Source organism: Jaculus jaculus, chromosome X, assembly GCF_020740685.1.
Source record: "Jaculus jaculus isolate mJacJac1 chromosome X, mJacJac1.mat.Y.cur, whole genome shotgun sequence".
Lineage (NCBI taxonomy): Eukaryota > Metazoa > Chordata > Mammalia > Rodentia > Dipodidae > Jaculus > Jaculus jaculus.
Genome location: NC_059125.1, coordinates 109,729,237 through 109,735,872, shown reverse-complemented (window position 1 = coordinate 109,735,872; position 6,636 = coordinate 109,729,237). Strand labels below are relative to the sequence as shown.

Here is a 6,636-nt window from a genome sequence, read left to right as displayed (position 1 = left end):
GCCACAATCACCTAAGGCACTTCAATGGCCTCCTTCTTTCATGACAATGCTTTATACACTGAGCCACCTCCATAGTCTCATGTGTAGCTTTTGAATTTGTTAATTAAAAACAAACTAAATCAGTATGTCATACTAGGTGAATCTTTTCCATTTCAAGTGCTTCCTAAAATGTTGTTCTGGTGAAAGCTTGCTGCCTTTGGACAGGCAGGTTTTAAGCTAAAGAAAGCACAAGATTAAGCCAGAGCCCAAACTTGGTAAAAAACAACACAAACCTGTAAGTGGCTCATGTGAGATGTGAGGACAAGAAGCTGAAAAAACAAACTAGCCAGAGTTACTGGCTGCTGCTTTCAGAGGAAGATATTGTTCATGGCAATAAAGACATCAGAAAATGATAGACTCATCTGGACATTAGGGTAAGTAGAGGACGGATTAGAAATGTTCTGGTGTTAGTCCCCTGTTCAGTCCATGGCTCCTTTTACAGTGTTAAGCCCACCAGAGGGACTTTTAGCAGGTGACTCGGGAATTAGTAAGAGGGAAGCTTGGATATGGCCAATATCGAATTATTGGATGCTTTCCATTTTTAAGTATAGGAAAGCAGAAGACAGCAATTGGGGTGAGCTTCCAGCCCACCAGTGCATGGAATGACATAGTCTTATAAAGTGTCACAAAAGAGCCATGTTATGTTATAAGCCATACAATGGTATAAGAGAAAAAAAAAATACAAGCCATACAGAATTTCTTGGTCATGCAAAAACAAAGTGAAGGGCCAAGTGTCAAAAACCAAATCACAATTTGAACAGTGAAAGGTCAGCACCTGAAGGGATGATTCATATGCTAGAAAAACAGTATGTAAACTATTTGCTATATGCTATATGCTAGATAGCTATAGAAAAGTCCTGCCTTAATAGATATTTGTAAATGTAGTCTATGGACTTATGTTGCATTTGCTCCTGAAATTTCTTAATATGAGTCTGTATCATAGGGCTGGGAGTGGAACTCAGTGTTAGAGTGGGGTTAGCATACATGCAGCCCTGGACTGGTTTCCCAGCATCTCAATAAGTAGTTCGTGTCATAAAGGGAAAGGCCACCTGTTCTCTCGTCAGAGGTCTAAGCAGTGAGCTAGAAATCACAGGAAGGGTTTGGAGTCACTGAACTCAAGGCAGTGTCAATGTCAGAATGTGAAGCAGATGGTGCTATTAACATTATCTTTGGTTACTTTCGTATATTCCTATGAGTTAGTGCTGAAGTGGAACATGAGGGGGGCTTGGGTGCATCTACAATCGGGGTAGGGAAGACACTGTCCCTTGGATGAATTTCATATGTAGGAACCAGCTCCAAATCAGTTAGACACAATGTACTGAAGTACAGAGAAACATGGTTAATTGGCAATCAAAAAATAATGAAAGCAGTTTTTAGAACCAACATTGTGTTCAACAAGAACATGGTTTCTGGAAAGAACATTGGCCTGGGGATCCAAGCCAATTCGAAGTTGGCTACTCCATGCACAGAAGAACACCAAAATATAATGACTTCTCAAAGCCTAAATGGCCATGAGAAGATCAAAATGAAGGAAAGACATTTTTACAAAATCCAGCATACACCAAATAACAGTCTTTACACAATTTCTGTACCTAGTTCCTAATCGTTTCTTGTGATGCTATGGATGACGTTTTGATTTCCACTTTACTACGAATCCCACATGATGGAATTTCTTGTGAAATCCTCTATCGTTTTCTCCTATGGTACTGAGGACCAAACATAGGCTAGAAAAATAATCTACACTAAGCTATACTCCCAGCTTTGTTACCCTTTACTATCAAGTTTCTCTGGCCTACTGCTTCTTTCTCATCACCATTTCAACTAACTCCAGTTACTCTCACCTTTTATTCTTTTTTTTTTTTAGTCCTGGAGATGGAACACAAGAAACTTCTATATGATAGTCACTAAGCTATACCACCAGCTTTGGTTTATGCTATCTTAATGAAATCTTCCAGTATCTTATATGCCCCTTCCCTATCATTACAATGTTCAGCATGGGAGAAAATGTGAGCTAAGATAAATCTAAGGTTAATGAGGTTATATACAAACTTTGAAGTCCCAAACCTGAATGTAAGAAGAAAAATGCTTATTAGCCAAACTGAAGACTAACTTATTTTAGTCCCAGTCACTAAGCAAAGACCAAAGAGCCTTATGTATGACTTTAAACCAATGAAAGTAATGTCATACTTGGAAGTGGAGCTGATTGGATTAGAATTATCCTGTGGTACCTGTGTATATCCCTATGATTGTTTTCTGACTCAAGATAGACTTTCTTTACCATGAAATTAAGAATTGGGTGGTTTGTGGGAATAATGTGTAAGAAGGCCTATTTCACCATATAATAAATACCTTCACTGAAGAGTTAGTATGCTTTACACTGAGGTTACATTTGTACAACAAAAATTCTGGTGGGCTGAAGGGATTGCTTAGTGGTTAAGGCATTTGGCTGCAAAGCCAAAGGACCCAGTTCATTTCCCCAGGACCCATGTTAGCCAGATGTACAATGAGGTGCATGTATCTGGAGTTTGTTTGCAGTGCCAGGAGGCCCTGGCACACCCATTCTCTCTCTCCCTCTTTCTCTGTCAAATAAATAAACAAAAATGTTCTGGTGTAGTCCTCAAAATATCAATATGTTGATTAGCTGAATAAACATAACTAAAGTAATAATAATGCCAAGCTGATGGGAACATATAGGCATGTGCTGATTGTGAATAATAACAAGTATGTTATTAATTATTGATAATTATTGTAAATCTATACTTTTACTTAGAAATCAAAAGCATAGGACCACTTGCATAATTTATGTCTACATATCTATGTTTAAATAATGTCTAGATTGCCTTAAAATCTCTCTAGATATTTGATTTTTTGGGGGGTGGAGGAGTGCAGTGAACTGTATTTGATGACAGAAAAGGGCTTGTTATCCCTCTCCATTTCTTCCAGGGTTATCTTGGATGGAGACTGAGGAGGGGATGGTGAGTATGTTGGGGGATGAGTTGGGCCATGGTTTCCTCAGCAACTGAGGCCTCTCATGGGGCCTCTATTCTTCTCATGTTCTTGTTGGAGTGGGTGATCAGGGCTCTAACTTCTTGGAGGCCATGTGGACCATGAGATCCACCACCCTGTTGCTATTGCTAAATTTGTTGTCATACCAGGAAATGAGCTTGACAAAGTGGTCATTGAGGGCAATGCCAGCCCCAGCATCAAAGGTAGAAGAGTGGGTGTCACTGGTAAAATTACAGGAGACAATCTGGTCCTCTGTGTATCCCAGGATGCCTTTACAGGGCCATCTTACACTTGCTTTACCACCTTCTTGATGTTACATTTGGCAGCTTTCTCCAGGCAGCAGGTCAGATATACCACAGACTCGTTGGGGTGGGCACATGGAAGGCTATGCCAGTGAACTTCCTGTTCAGCTCTGGGATGACCTTGCCCACAGCCTTGGCAGCACCAGTGGATGCAGGGATGATGTTCTGGGCAGCCCCATGGCCATCATGCCAGAAATTACCAGAAGGACCATCCGTGGTCTTTTGGGTGGCAGTGATGGCATGGATTGTGGTCATAAATTGAAATTTTCCTGGATGACCTTGGCCAGGTATGCTAAGCAGGTGTAGGAAGTCTTGCTGACAATCTTGAGTGAGTTGTCATACTTCTCGTGCTTCATGCCTATAGCAAACATGGGGGCATCAGCAGAAGAAACAGAGGTGATGACCCTCTATGCTCCACCCTTCAAGTGGGCCGCAGCCTTCTCCATGGTAATGAAAACACCAGTAGACTCCACAACATACTGGGCACCAGCATCACTCTATTTGATGTTGGTAGTGTCTCACTCCTGGAAGATGGAGATGGCATTCCCATTGATGACAAGCTGCCCATTCTCAGCTGAAACCGTGCAGTGGAACTTGCTGTGGTTGGAATCATACTGGAAGATGTAGACCATGAAGTTGAGTTTAATGAAGGGTCATTAATGGCAACAATATCCACTTTGCCCGAGTTGAAGGCAGCCCTGGTAACAAGGCACCCAATTCAGCCAAGGGAGAGAGTGCAAATGAGCATATCAGAGCCTCGTACTGCTACAAATGAACTCCAGGCAAATGCACCCTTTTGGGCATCTGGTTTTATTTGGGTACTGAGGAGTCAAGCCTGGGCCAGCAGGCTTCAAAAGCAAGTCCATTGTTCTCTGAGCCATCTCCTCAGCCCTCACTGCTGCTTCTTTAAGAATAGATGAGACAAAGAAATTGTTCTATCTTGTTATCTAGTTATAGTTATAATAAAAGCCTTTCATGCTCTAGTGTTTAGCTTAGTGGTAAAACCCTTTCCTAGCATGTGTGAAGCCCTTAGTTTGATTCCAAGCACCACAAAAAAAACACTAAAATTATGAGTTATTCAGCCGGTTTTTGGATGGTGATTAGTTTCATGTTTCTTTTTCTGCATGCTTTTCTGTTCAGAACTACTCATTAGCTCAGTGAGGCTTAGTATGATTCTTCAGATCTTCAACGTCTGGAATTTGAGTTACCACAGGAGGATTATTCTGGAAGGCAGAGTTCAGCCAGGAAGATGGGGAAGTGCTTCATAGTGTGTTTAGTCAGGATCTTCTAGAGGAACAGACTTGGTAGAATTAATATATTTTATAAAAGCTATTTATCAGGGGCTGGAGAGATGGCTTAGCTGTTAGGGTACTTGCCTGCAAAGCCAAAGGACCCAGGTTCAATTCCCCAGGGCCCATGTAAGCCAGATGCACAAGGTGGCACATGTGTCTGGAGTTTGTTTGCAGTGGCTGAAGGCCCTGGCATGCTCATTCTCTCTCTATCTGCCTCTCTCTCTCACACACACAAATAAAATAAAAGTTTAAAAAAAACAAATAAAAAAGATGTTTATTAGATTGGCTTACAGGATATGGGCTGCGTAGTTTAACAATGACTGTCTGTGGGTTGGAGAGGCTGAGAACCTGGTAGCTGCTCAGTCTACAAAGCTGGATCCTCAGAAGTTCCAATCTGGCACTGAAGGCTTGAGGATTCCTGGAGAGCCGCTGGTCTTCAGTCCACATCGTGTGGCTGATGAAGCTGGTTCAGATGTTGGTGAATGATGGTAGCAAAGGGTAGATGCACTCACCAAGTGCATCCAGGCAAAAGACCCTGCTTTTTCCTTGAACCTCTTTTAAAAATAATTTTTTATTCATTTATGAGAGACAGAGAGAGAAAGAGAGATTGAGAGAGAGAGGGAGAGGATGCGCAAGTATAGGCATGGCAGAGCCTGTTGCCACTACAAATGAACTCCAGATGCATGCATTCCTTTGTGCTCTGACTTTAAGCGGGGAATGGGGAGTTGAACTTTGACAGTCACACTTTGTAAGCAAGCCCCTTTAACAACTTATCAATCTCCCCAGCCTTCTTGAACCTCTCTCTATATAGTCTGCCACCTGAAGGGCTACCTACTCTTTCTCCCTTAATTAATGGAGTTTGTTTGCAGTGGCTGGAGGCTGTGGCATGACCATTCTCTCCCTCCCTCTCTCTCTTTTTTTCTCTCTCTCTCTTTCCCTCTCTGCCTCTTTCTTTCTCTGAAATAAATAAATAAATAAACATTAAAAAAAGAAATTGCCTGTCTCCCTCAGGAAGCCATCTGTAAAGCACAAGCTTCATATACTGCACTCCTGCACCATGAGCACTTTGGATTGGGAGTCATGGTAAGGTCTAATTCTAAAGTAGCTAGATGTCAAACATACTTGAAAGCATATTTATAAAAAGGGGAGTGCAACTCAAGTGGTTTTCAGTAATAACAACCATATCAGACTGCTACTACCAGAACAAAGTGTCAGAATAAAACAGGACATCAGACAGATGGACGTTTATGGAAAATAGATAATGTGTAGTGCTTCTTATCCCTGGCTGTAGTCTGAGTTTTACCAGAGCTTGGAGCAGGTCTAATCCTCCCTGGAGGCTTTTGTGGCCCTGATTGTGGTATTGGAGGCCTCCTGGGCAGAATTAAGCACATCATTGCTCACTAAGTAAATCATCATCTGTTTAGGTTTGGTATAGTATTTACAAAATTCTTGCTTGCTGCCTATTTTTATATGGTTTATGAGCTAAAGAAATGCTTGCTTTGTGTTGAAATCATTCTTTAAAATGAGGATAATAAGATATTATGAGTTGAAATTTTATTAATGTTAGATTCCAAAGTTCCTAAAATAAAGACTTCTAGGAACATATCTATGATTATTTACATATTGGCTGTTGAGGCTTTAATCCTACAATGACAGAGGTGAACACATTTCATAGTTATTATAAGGGTCACAACATTTAAAATATGTATATCTGGACTTTAGAAAAAATTTCTAACTTTGATTTAGTATATATAAAGTCTATTGATATACAGAAAAATTGTAGCACAATATTCAGGGCTTGGTTATGATTGATATTTTAAAGAATTACCTACAACTCCAGCAGAAATAGATGTCAGCAATCAGTGAGTCTGGTATTTTTGTAACTGCATATTTTAAAAAATTATTTATTTATTTGAATGCGACAGACAGAGAGAGAAAGAGGCAGATAGATAGAAATAGAGAGAATGGGCGTGCCAGGGCCTCCAGCCACTGCAAAT

General features: G+C 40.8%; 1 pseudogene; it reads right to left on the bottom strand.

Moving 5' to 3' along the window:
- Positions 1 to 3,112: 3,112 nt before the first annotated feature.
- LOC101599179 lies at positions 3,113 to 4,059 on the bottom strand (annotated as a pseudogene).
- Positions 4,060 to 6,636: the final 2,577 nt, after the last annotated feature.